The following is a 13,820-nucleotide window of genomic DNA, read 5'->3' on the forward strand; positions in this document are numbered from 1 at the left end:
CAACTCACTATGCTTCAGTTTCATCTACCTCACGCCCGACCCCTCGCCCATGTCCATCCTCTGACGTAGAACTCCCTCCCTGTTCATATCGACAGACTATTACTCTGTGTCATACTCAAAGCCTTTAGAAGGCACATTTCTTAACCACGGCCCTGCTACTTGATTGCTGTGTGACCTTGGGCAAATCACTTAATTTCTCTGTGCCTCAGTTTCCTCAACTGTAAAATGGGGATTGAGTACTTCGACTGTGAGGCAAATGTGGTAAAGGAACTGTGTCTGACTTGATTACCTTGAATCTACCCCAGCCACTTAGAACAGTACTTGTCACATAGTAAGTGCTAAATAAATATTAAAAAATGAAAAAAGGAGGAAGAAGAAGAGGAAGAAGATAACTACTGGGAAACAGTGTTGCCTGAGGAAACAGTGTTGCCTGAGAGTCAGAGGACCTGGGTTCTAATCCCAACTCTGCCACTTATTTGCTGTGTAATCTTGAGCAGGTTACTTAACTTCTCTCTGCCTCAGTTACCTCACCTGGAAAATAGATATTCAATACCTGTTCTCCCTTTCAATTAGACTGTGAGACCCAATGGGACAGGGTCTGTGTCCAACCTGATTATCCTGCATCTAACCCAGCGCTCAGGACAGTGTTTGACACATAGGAAGCGTTCTATAATAGCCATAATTATTCATGAGGAGGATGAGGATGGAGAGAATGGATTTATTTGCCTTGTCTTCTACAAGGAAATGGGAGAGATTCCTATTTTCATTTTCCCCTGTCGCAGTCCTCCTGTGAAACTCCCTCCCTGATCTACTCTCCTCCTGTACCTCCCATTTGGATTCACAGCGTCAGGCCCTGGCTTTAATGTTCATGCTTGTTCACATCTTTGGCTTCTCCTTTCGAGCCGTGAAACCTTTAGTGAGGAGGAAGAGGATTTCCAGACCTCTTGGTCCCCACTCACCCTGGCTCACCAAGGGCAAAGAGACCAACGGCTGCTTCTAAGTTCCCCTTATTAGGAGCGGCCAGGATTCCATGGGGGAAGGAGCTCCTTGGGGGATGGGATTGGGACCTCATTACTGGTGAAACACCGAAGCGCTTTGCAGGTGAGTTTCTCTGGAGGTCACCAAGGTGGCTCTCCTGGGAAACGGAAGAGTCACCAGAGTGTCAGTTCTCTTTCAGTTAAGCCCTGCTGTTTTTGTTGCTTGTTTTGTTTTTGGTACTTTCTCAGGGTTTACTTTGTGCCAGGCACTGTTGTAAGTGCTGGGGTAGATATAGATTAATCAGATTGGACACAATCCCTGTCCTATATGGGGCACACAGTACTAATCCTCATTTTACAGACGAGGTAACTGAAGCCTGAAGACGTGAAGTGACTTGCCCAAGGTCACTAAGCAGAAAAGTGGTGGGGAAAGTTTGAGAGTCCTTCTGACTCCTAAACTCATGCTCTATCCATTAGGCCACGCTGCTGTAGGTCTGGGGGAAAGAACATGCCCTGGGAATTGATAAACCCTGAACTAATAATAATAATAAGAACTGTAGCATTCGTTTAGCTCTTATTCTGCTCCAGGAACCGTACTATGCACAGGGGAAGATATAAGCAAATGGGGGCGGACACAGTCCTTGTTCCACAATGGGGCTCACAGTTTTAATCCCCATTTTACAGATGAGGTAACTGCGGCACAGAGAAGTGAAGTGACTTGCCCAAAGGCACACAGCAGACAAGTGGTGTAGCTGGGATTAGAACTCAGGTCTTGCTGACTCCCAGGCCCGGGCTGTATCCATTAGGCCAATTAAAGCTCCATCTCTGCCTGCTGGCACTGGGCCACCTCTGGTCGAGGTTTCTGACCAACGAATCAACATCGTATGAGGTGGGTGGATCCAGTAGGAATCCCCCTAAAGAGATGGCTAATGTGGACAACAAATATGTCCCTGGAATAATGGAGTTCTGGTCCTAGCTTCACCACTCTCTTCTGTGACCTTGGGCATGTCATTTGACTTCTCTGTGCCTCAGGCTGCTCGTCTGTGAAATGGGGAGTAAACATTTCTCCACCTGATTTGTATTTCAATGTCTGTCACCCCCTCCAGCCTGTAAACTCATACTGGACAGGGAACATGTCTACCAACTTGATTATATTGTTATATTGTATGCTTCCAGTCCTTTAGTACAGTGCTCTACACACAGTAAGCATTCAATAAATAAGACGGTTTAAGTTAAAAAGCAATGTGGCCTACTGGAAAGAGCATGGGACTGGGAGTCAAAAACTTCATGGGTTCTAATCCCACTTCTGCCACCTGTCTGCTGTTTAACCTTGGACAAGCCACTTCACCTCTCTGTGCCTCAGCTACCCCACCTGTAAAACAGTGATTGAGACTGTGAGCCCCAGATAGGTCAGGAACTCTGTCCACCTTGATTTGCTTGCATCCACTCCAGCTCTTAGTACAGTGCCTTTAACATAGTAAGCACTTAACAAATACCATGATGATGTTGATGATGATGATGATGATGATGATGATGATGATGATGATGATGGTAATTAACCTGGGTTCTAATCCTGGCTCCTCCATTTGCTTGCTTTGTGGCCTTGAGTAAGTCATTTCACTTGTCTGTGCCTCAGTTGCCCATCTGCAAAGTGGGGATTAAATGTAAATGTGAGCCCTATGTGGGACAGGGACTGTGTCTAACCTGATTACCTTGTATCTACCCCAACACTTAGTTCAGAGCCTGGCACAGAATCAGTTCTTAACAAATTCCATTTGGAAAAAAAATGTTGAGGACTGTCTACTGGACGGCTCTCTCAAATTCATTCATTCATTCAATCGTATTAATTGAGTACTTACTGTACCTTAGGAGAGTACAGTACAGCAATGAACAGACACATTCCATGACCACAAACAAGCAAGCAGTCTAATGGGGGTAGACAGACATTAATACAAATAAATAAATTACATATATGTATGTTAGTGCCGTGGGGCTGGGTGGGTGGATCAACAAAGGCAGCAGGTCAGGGTGACACAGTAGAGAGCGGGAGAAGAGGAAAGAGGGGTTTATTCTGGGAAGGCCTCTTGGAAGAGAGGTGTCCGCAATAAGCCATTGAAAGGGGGGAGAGTAATTGTCTGTCGAATTTGAGGAGGGAGGTTGTTCCAGGCCAGAGGTAGGATGTGGGCGATGGGCCAGCGGCAAGATAGAGGAGATCAAGGTACAGTAGGAAGGTTGGCTTTAGAGGAGCGAAGTGTTTGGGCTGGGTTTTAGTAGGAGAGTAGCGAGGGGAGGTAGGAGGGGACAATATGACTGAGTGCTCTAAAGCCAATGGCGAGGAGTTTTTATTTGATGTAGAGGCCATATCCCCATTTTATGGAGAAGGAAACTGAGGCCCAGAGAGGTATAGTGAGGTGCCCAAGGACTGCCAATGGAAGAGCTGGTAGCATATCGCAGGTCCTGTGGTCTTACCACTAGCTCATGCTACCTCTAAGGGAGAGATCTCACCTGACGAAAATCTCAGATAGTTTCTTTGAGATGAACACGGGTTCACTAATTTTCTCATGGAGGAGATTCCTGCCCTGAACTAGGATCCTATCTTCTATTCATTTTCCTCTTGGCAATCCTGGCAACATCAGACTGAGTTGTCAATCGCCTGGGCCTTTCTCTTAGGGAGTGTTAAGTTGGGACAGGGTGCAAGCCCTGACAGAAGGAAATGAATGTGTCTTTCCCCACCCACTGCTGGAGAATGGAAATTCCCAGACACAGAAGGGAGAATCTAGCCGGGCTTGGAACCATGAAAGTTTTTATTTGTGTGAGAAAAAGTATGTAAATATATTGCTCTATTGTACTTTCCCAAGTTCTTAGTATAGTGCTCTGTACACAGTAAGCCCTCAATAAATACAATTGAATGAATGAATGAATATGAGTTTGTGTTTATTTCTGTGTTGTGTGCAAGTTTGTTGGTTTTTTTGTGTCTGTGCAATCCTATGAATGGATTTGTGTGATAATAGGAGGTGGACTTATGAGTGAAAGCATTTGTAAGATCATGTGTTTAAAGCAATGTATGTATGAGTTGGCGTTATGTGTGCATATATGTAGCATTGTGAACAGAGGAGAAAATGAAGTACGCAACTATGAGTGTTTATCTGTATTCACACAAGATTACATTAGTGAATGTTTGTGTAGATATGAGTTTAAGTTTGTGCGTGTATGTGGAAGGGAGGCAGAGCATTCTAGCAAAGGACCCAGGACTTGTGTTTTTTTTAATGGTATTTATCAAATACTCACTATGTGGCAAGCACTGTAATAAGCTCTGGATTAGATAAAAGCTAGTCAGGTAGGACACAATCCCCGGTTTACACATGGGGGAACTGAGACCCAGAGAAGATAAATGACTTGCCCAAGTTCACACAGCAGACAAGTGGAGGAGTAGGGATTAGAACCCATGTCCTTCTGACTGCCAGGCCTGTGTTCTATCCACTGAGCCATGCTTATTCTAATCCCAGCCCTGCCACGGACATAGTATATGACATCAGGGGAGTCACTAAACCTCTGGGGTATGGGTTTCTAGTGCTTTGCACCCAGTAAGTTCTCAGTAAATACGATTGAATGAATACCTGCTCTCTGCAACTCTTAGATCGTGAACACTGAGTGGGACAGGCAAAGTGTTCAATCTGATTACCCAGCACCAACCCCAGCTGTTGGCTAAGTGCTTTGGCACGGAGGAAGCACTGAAAAAATAATTATTTATCTGTGTTAATGTCTATCTCCCCTTTTAGGTTGTAAACTCGCTGTGGACAGGGAACATATCAACAGATTCGTTTGTACTGTGTTCTCCAAAGCACTTAATACAGTGCTCTGCATAAAGTAAGTACTCAATAAATGGCAGTGATTGATTGATAAACTAGAGTTTTATATTCGAGAACACAGATGAGCATGTGGGACTTAAGGTATCCCTGATGGTTCAATAGATTTCCAGACACCTATTTGCCAATACACCTTTTGTGTAAGCCACAGTCATGAATAACATTCCCTAAAATATATACTATCACAGAGCCATAGCGATACATACAAAAATGATTATTTCAGAAATGCAGAAGCATCATGGCCGAGTGGAAAGAGCACAGACCTCGGAGTCAGAAGACCTGGATTCTAATCACGGCTTTGCCAAGTGCTTGTTGTGTGGCATTGGGCAAGTCACTTCACTTCTCTGTACCTCAGACCTCCTGCTCTCCCTCCTACTTGTACTGTGTCCCATGTGGGACAGGGACAGTGTCCAATCTGATTAGCTTGTATCTACTCCAGTGCTTAAAACAGTGTTTGACACATAGTAAGTGCTTAACAAGGACCATAAAAAATGTATTTCCCGAGCAGGTCACCAAGGGATTATGACCTTGGATCCCTTTCTACAGCTCCAAAGCCTTCCTAGATCCCTGTGAAATCTGAATGCTGATTTTGTGGAGCAGAAGCCGAGACAGAGGAAGGCTGAGTGTTGAAACTACAAGTGGTTTTATTTTCTGTTTCTTTCAGATTCCTTTTTATAAATTATGTCCCTTCTCTGAGCCTCCTTATACAGTCCACAGATTCTCCAAGAATATGACCAACGTCACCATTGACCGGATTCCTCCTCCTGGGGTTCTCAGAGGTCCGGGAGCTGCAGTTGGTCTAGGACGTGCTCTTCCTCCTGGTCTACCTGGCAGCCATGATGGGGAATCCCCTCATCATCGCTGTCACCGTCCTCGACCAATGCCTCCACACCCCTATATACTTGTTACTGTTATCAAAATGTAGGGTGCAAAATAGGTTAACCGGTGTAAAACAGCCGCAGGGTTTGAGAAGCCAAGGTGGTGATGCAGACAGGAAAAATGACTCGGTGATATGGGTTCAGATAGAGCAGTAAAGGAGGAAGGTGACTACCAGCCCGTACAGCTCCCGAGAGAGGTACGAGTGACAGGCAGCCCCGAGATCCATTACCACTGTCCTTTTATTGAGTTACAGCAACGCGAGAGTGAACGATGGGGAACTTCAGGGAACCAATGAGGACCGATAGGATGGTTGTGAAGTTTCACTGGTCTCTGTTTCTAGTTTATCACAGCCTTGTACAATCTTGTCTATACTCTTGTATAGACAAGAGTTACTTGTTATAGGCCTTACAACCTTGCTGTACAGACAGGAGTTACTTGTTATCGGCCCTACAACCCTTACACAGACAAGTGTTACTGGCCTTAAAGACATCCTGTTGTTGAATCTTACGTAAATTACAAAAAGGAGTTGCTCTCGACCTGCACAAAATGGAGGGTTAAGGTCGGTATGCACAAGATGGAGTCAGTCATGCCAAGTCCGCTGGCAGACATCAATCCCCCCTTTGATGCTTCCGAGGCCCACGGCCTCCTTGGTATAGCAAAAGTCTTCCACAAAGCCAGCGCCTAAAGTAAAGGAAAAGACAGAAAAATCCAGGCACAGCAGAACTGACCACACACAACAATCCTCCCTCCTCAGCAAAATGCAGAGTCCAGATGGCACGCCATGTCCATGACTTTGGCCTTGTGCAGGGGTACAGTCGGGATTTCCGAAGCATCAGGGTAAATGAAGCGAGTCGGAGGAAGGCCTTCAGGGGCTGAAAAACACAGCACACCAAAAACATGATGCACAGGAAAACCGGAGCTATGCGAAAGGGAGGGCATGCCAGGCTGCCCAACGAGAGGCCTCGTCGGCTCAGCGATTGCCCAAACTCGGGGAATCACTTCCTCGGGTGTGGGCACGCACATGCACAATGGCCCCCTCTACTGGGAGCAAGAGGGCCTGTAATAGGTGATCTATACCATCCTCATTAGCAACCTGATGACTACCTGAAGTAAGAAACCCACGACTTTGTCATAGGGCACCTGTTGCATGACAGACCCCAGAGGCATACTTAGAGTCCGTATAGATGGTCATGCGCTTCCCCTTACTGAGTAATAATGCCTGTGTAAGGGCTTCGAGCTCAGCTGCCTGCGCACTGCAAGAAGCTGGGAGTGAGCCCGTCCATGGCACAGAGGTTAGGGTGACAATGGCAGCGCCGGTGAGGTGCGCTCGTTGGTCCATAAAGCAGGAGCCATCCGTAAGCAAAGTTAGATCAGGAGTGGACAGAGGCTCATCATGGAGGTCAGTTCGAGGAGCGACAGTTTCCCAAACTATCTCGTCACAATCATGAATTTGGTCAGTCATGGGGGAGAACTCCAGCAGAGTAGCCGGTTTTAAGGAGCCACAGTGCTCCACATGTACCTGTGGATTCTCCAATAAGGCAACTTCAAACTTAGTTAGAGGTGCCACAGATAAGGCTTGGGTGGCCGCACACAACTTCGTGCGGAGTCCAAACAATAGCAGGGTGTTCCAAGAGGATATCCTGAGACCTTTCATGTAACTTGACCACCGCAGCTATGCAGCAGATACAGGGTATTTGGCCTAGAATGACAGGATTGAGGACACCCGAATAATAGGCTATTGGCCTATAGAGAGGACCGAGGATTTGGCACCAATCAATCAATCAATCAATCGTATTTATTGAGCGCTTACTATGTGCAGAGCACTGTACTAAGCACTTGGGAAGTACAAATTGGCAACACATAGAGACAGTCCCTACCCAACAGTGGGCTCACAGTCTAAACAGACACCTGAATCCACTCCACAGCATTCATGAATGTACAAATAGAACAGTTTACTATAGTCAGGGAGTCCCAGAGCAGGGGCTGAACTCAGGCATGATTTTAGGTTCCGAAAGTCTTCTGCAGCCTCGGGAGTCCAGTCCAGGGGCCCTGGGGAGGTCATTTCTAGGACTGACCCTTTCAGGTAATTTGAGGGCTGATAGGTTCTGCAAAATTCTCTCGAAGGAATGGTTGGGGAGTGGACAAAACCCTGGGGAAGTCTTGTCCAGGTGAATTTACGGCCCTCTCAGGTAAAGACAAAAAGGTACTGGCTGTCACAGGCCACCGGGATGGTAAAGATGGTGCCAGTTAGATCAATACAAGTAAAACAGATTGCTTTGGGACTCCTGGAGCTAACTAGCGCCATGGGGCTAGGGACCACAGCGGGCATGGGCAAGACATAGAAGTTAATCGCACGCAAATCCTGACTAACAACCCGATAGAATGGAGGCGAGCCCGGTTTCCGCACAGGCAACACAGGAGTATTACATGGAGGCCGACATTCGACCAAAATTCCCTCGTATCTCTTCTCTTTTTCTTTCACACACACTTCCTCTAGCTTTCAGACAATTTCCTTCAACTGCAATTTCTCCACCCATCAAATCTCTTCTCTTTCTCCTTCACATACACTTCCTCTAGCCTTCATACACATACAATTTCTTTCAATTGCAATTTCTCCACCCATCATTCCCCTCTTATGGGACACCTGCTTCGCAAGGTGTAGACGCCTGAGAAGACAATTTCTTTCAAGTGCAATTGCTTCACCTTCTCTTTTCTTTCTCCTTTTCCTTCCTCCTCCCTTCATATACATACAATTCCTTCGACCATTGTCTCTTCTCTCTCACTAAGACGAGTGAAAAATTCATCAGAGGTTTCCCCTTCCATCTGGGCCATCCTATGAAAAGAGTCCCAGTTAGGAGGTTTACGACCTAATTCTTGGATGGCAGACAGGAGAGTTTGCTGTGCCTGATTAAGGCGATTCCAATCTATTTTTACATTTAAGTTCCAATTAGGCTCAATTGCTGGCCATGCTACATGGGGCTGACCATCGTTCTCTAACTTGACAGTCAGGGCTCTGAGTCGGGAGCGCTCATCAGAAGCTAAAAGTGGCACCGGAGGACAAATAAGTGTTGGGGGGAGTTTAAGTCAAACAGGAAACAGGGTAAAACCTCCCGGAGTTTGCAAAGAGTTTGAGGATCATAAGACCCTCCCTCGGGCCAGAAGTAATGATCCTGTGGGTCTCGGAACTGAGTCCAGGCCTTATGACACTCTACAAGGTGTTTTTAGATATTCCTTTAGTTACCGGAAAGTCACCCTTGTCCCTTGATTGGAGAATTTTAGTCAGCCTCGAGCCTGTTTTAGAGTGACTCGAGCCCATGGTTCCAACAACTGGAACCCCTTTTCCGCTTAACCGGGAAATCAATCAATCAATCAATCAATCAATCAATCAATCGTATTTATTGAGCGCTTACTATGTGCATAGCACTGTACTAAGCGCTTGGGAAGTACAAATTGGCATCACATAGAGACAGTCCCTACCCAACAGTGGGCTCACAGTCTAAAAGGGGGAGACAGAGAACAGAACCAAACATACCAACAAAATAAAATAAGTAGGATAGAAATGTACAAGTAAAATAAATAAATAAATAAATAAATAAATAGAGTAATAAATATGTACAACCATATATACATATATACAGGTGCTGTGGGGAAGGGAAGGAGGTAAGACGGGGGGATGGAGAGGGGGACGAGGGGGAGAGGAAAGAAGGGGCTCAGTCTGGGAAGGCCTCCTGGAGGAGGTGAGCTCTCAGCAGGGCCTTGAAGGGAGGAAGAGAGCTAGCTTGGCGGATGGGCAGAGGGAGGGCATTCCAGGCCCGGGGGATGACGTGGGCCGGGGATGACGTGGGCTGGGGGATGACGTGGGGGAAAGAACTTCTAGGATGTCTACTAGGTCCCTCAGAACGTCTTCTGAGGTCGACAACCCACCTCCTAACCCAGGAGGAGAAACCACCCACCCCCTCTAACCGAAGGTGAGGAGAAACCATCCACCACCATGTAACCGGGGGAGGAAGAAATCGCTAACCCGGAACCTCACTGGGCGCTCCAAATTAACTACCCAGAAGGAGAGAAGGGGAGGCTCGAACCCTAAAAGCAGATCTGTACTTGCAAGTTCGTCAACGAGGAGAGTCTACCGTTCTCACCTACCGTTCCTATCCAGATCACAGCATTCGAGGCCCTTCGTGGTCGCCAAAAGAAGTTACTGTTATCAAAAACTGGGGTGTAAAATAGGTTAACCAGTGTAAATCGGCCGCAGAGTTTGAGAACCCAAGGTGATGATGCATATAGGAAAAATGACTCGGAGACATGAGTTCAGATAGAGCAGTAAAGGAGGAAGGTGGCTACCTCCCCGTTCACCTCCCGAGAGAGGTACGAGTAATAAGCAACTCCGAGTTCCATTCCCACTGTCCTTTTATTGAGTTACAGCAACGCGGGAGTGAGCTATGGGGAACTTCAGGGAACCAATGAGGACTGACAGGATAGTTGTGAATTTTCATTGGTCTCTGTTATCACAGCCTTGTACAGACAATAGTTACTCATTATAGGCCTTACAACCTTGCCGTACAGATGGGAGGTACTAGTTATCGTCCCTACAACCTCGCATAGACAGGTGTGACTTATTACTGGCCTTGAAGACATTGTGTTGTTGAGGCTTGCATAAAATACAAAAAGGAGTTGATCTCGGCCTGCACAAAATGGAGGTTTTCACATGATGGAGTCAGTCATGCCAGGTCCGCTGGCGGGCAACACTTCCTCAGGAACCTCTGCTTTGTCGACATCTGCTTCATCTCAGTCACCATCCCCAAGTCCATATACACTTCCCTGACCTGCTCGAAATCCATCTCTTTCCTGGGCTGCATAACTCAGATCTTCTTAATGATTTTGTTAGTTGGTGTAGAACTGGTTATCCTCACAGTAATGTCCTACGACCACGAAATGGCTATCTTCCATCCCCTGAGCTATGATTTCACTATAATAATAATGATGATGATGGCATTTGTTAGGCGCTTACTATGCGCAAAGCACTGTTCTAAGCGCGGAGGGGGGCACAAGGTGATCAGGTTGTCCCACGTGGGGCTCACAATCTTAATCCCCTTTTTACAGATGAGGTAACGTAGGCTCAGAGATTTTAAGTGACTTGCTCAAGGTCACACAGCAGACATGTGGCAGACCCGGGATTAGAACCCATAACCCATATCCACTGACTCCCAAGCCCGTGCTCTTTCCACTGAGCCACGCTGCCTGAAGCCGCTATGAACCAGATCTACATCTCTGCCCCTGCTCTCTCCCCCTCCCTCCAGGCTCGCATCTCCTCCTGCCTTCAGAACATCTCCATCTGGATATCTGCCCGCCACCTAAAACTCAACATGTCCAGGACAGAAATCCTTGTCTTCCCTCCCAGCCCCTGCCCTCTCCCTGACTTTCCCATCTCTGTTGACGGCACTACCATCCTTCCAGTCTCACAAGCCTGCAACCTTGGTGTCATCCTCGACTCCGCTCTCTCATTCACCCCTTACATCCAAGCCGTCACAAAACCTGCCGGTCTCAGCTCCGCAACATTGCCAAGATCCTCCCTTTCCTCTCCATCAATACCGCTACCCTGCTCGTTCAAGCTCTCATCCTATCCCGTCTGGACTACTGCATCAGCCTTCTCTCTGATCTCCCATTCTCGTGTCTCTCCCCACGTCAATCCATACTTCATGCTGCTGCTCGGATTGTCTTTGTCCAGAAACGCTCTGTGCATGTTACTCCCCTCCTCAAAAATCTCCAGTGGCTACCAATCAATCTGCGCATCAGGCAGAAACTCCTCTCCCTCGGCTTCAAGGCTCTCCATCACCTCGCCCCTTCCTACCTCACCTCCCTTCTCTCCTTCTACCTCCCAGCCTGCACCCTCCGCTCCTCTTCCCCTAATCTCCTCACCGTGCCTCGTTCTCGCCTGTCCCGCCGTCGACCCCCGGCCCACGTCAACCCCCTGGCCTGGAATACCCTCCCTCTGCCCATCCGCCAAGCTAGCTCTCTTCCTCCCTTCAAGGCCCTATTGAGAGCTCACCTCCTCCAGGAGGCCTTCCCAGACTGAGCCCCCTCGTTCCTCTCCCCCTCGTCCCCCTCTCCATCCCCCCATCTTACCTCCTTCCCTTCTCCACAGCACCTGTACATATGTATACATGTTTGTACATATTTATTAATCTATTTATTAATTTATTTATTTTACTTGTACATATCTATTCTATTTATTTAATTTTGTTAATATGTTTGGTTTTGTTCTTCGTCTCCCCCTTCTAGACAGTGAGCCCATTGTTGGGTAAGGACTGTCTCTATATGTTGCAAACTTGTACTTTCCAAGCGCTTAGTACAGTGCTCTGCAAACAGTAAGCACTCAATAAATACGTTTGATTGATTGATTGATCTATAGTTATGGCAAAGAGCAGAAGGACAAGGTTTTGGTGGGAAGATAAGGAGTTTAGTTTTGGATATGTTAAGCTTGAGGGGATGGGAGGACATCCAATAGAGGTGTCTTGAAGGCAAGGGGAAATCTGAGACTGCAGAGAGGGGGAGAGAACAGAGCTGGAGATGTACATTTGGGTATCATTTGCATAGAAGTGTTAGTTGAAGACTTGGGAGAGAATGAGTTTTCCAAGGGAGTGGGTGTAGATGGAGAGTAGAAGCGGTCCCAGAACTGAATCTTGAGGGACCTCTACAGTAATGGAGTGGGAGGCAGAAGAAGGGCCCACAAAGGAAGCCTAGAATGAACGGCCAGAGAGATAAGAGGAGAACCAGGAGAGAACAGTCAGTGACTCCAAGGTTGGATAAACATTTCCAGGAGAAGGGCATGGTCCACAGCGTCAAAGGCAGCCTAGAGGTAGAGGACTATTAGAATGGAGTAGTGGACGTTGGATTTGGCAAGGAGGAGGTCATTGGTGACCTTTAAGCGGGAGGCTTCTGCGGAGTGAAGGGGAAAGAAGCCAGGGAAGGAAGGGAACAAGAGGGGAAAGAAGGAGAGGGGGTAAGAAGAGGGGAGAGGAGAGGAGAGAGGAAGGACGATGAGGAGAGAGGAGATGAGAGAGTGTGTAGGAAGGAATGAGGATGCAAAGAACGAAAAGAGAAAGAGACAAGATTCAGCACTTTTCTACATCCACATTTATTTTTTGAATATTTTATGTTCCTACGTTTTATGCATCTGAATACATCAGCTGTTTCCTCCTGAAGTTTTTTTGTGGGGGCCTGCTTCCCGCTTTATCCTTGTTTAGTATCCCACTTTCACTGTCGTGAATTATTTTTGTCTAGGCATCTTCTCTGTTAGATGGTAAGTTCCTTGAAGGAAGAAAATGTTTATCTTGCTACTGTTTGTACTATCTCAAGGGTTTATTTCAGTGACTAGCCCTCAATAGGCATACAGTAAATCATCATGAATGGTATTGATTGAGCAGTTACTGCATGCAGAGCACTGTATTAAGCGCCTCAGATTACATTACAACGGAGTTGGTAGACAGGTCCCCTGCCACTGTGTCTCCTCTCCATCTTCTGCTCTGCCTTCTTGCTACCTGGGTCACGATAGGCATGATGGCTTCTTAGTACCACTTCACCCTCTTCACCATGCCCATTACTTGGGAACTGGGCAGTGTGAGCAGGGTGCCATCTGGGGCATAAGACAGTGCTGTTCCATATACTCTTCTTGCCCCAGCCTCTTTATTTTTCAGTGAGGAAGACAATAATGATAATAATGAAAACAACAACAATAATAATAATGGTATTGGTAGAGCAGTTACTATATGCCAGGCACTATACTAAGTGCTGGGATGGACACAAGCAAATCGGGTTGGACACAACCCCTGTCTCACATGGGGTTCACAGTCTCAATTCCCATTTTACTTATGAGATAACCGAGGCCCAGAGAAATTAAGTGATTTGCCCAGGATCACACAGCTCACAAGTGGTGGAGATGGTATTAGAACCCCGACCACAAAAGGGCAAGTATAAAATCAATTTTCCAGAGACCATTATTGTCACTCCTGTTCACCCCTATGTCCCCCACCTCTCGTATATATCCACGGTAATAATAGCAATAATAATAATAATAGTGGTATTTTTAAGTATTTACTAT

The 13,820-nt window shown here is 46.7% G+C and overlaps 1 pseudogene; it reads left to right on the forward strand.

Moving 5' to 3' along the window:
* LOC119922475 overlaps positions 1-13,820 on the forward strand; it is a 34,122-nt pseudogene that overhangs the window by 17,023 nt on the left and 3,279 nt on the right.

This window comes from Tachyglossus aculeatus, unplaced genomic scaffold, assembly GCF_015852505.1.
Source record: "Tachyglossus aculeatus isolate mTacAcu1 unplaced genomic scaffold, mTacAcu1.pri scaffold_102_arrow_ctg1, whole genome shotgun sequence".
Taxonomy (NCBI): domain Eukaryota; kingdom Metazoa; phylum Chordata; class Mammalia; order Monotremata; family Tachyglossidae; genus Tachyglossus; species Tachyglossus aculeatus.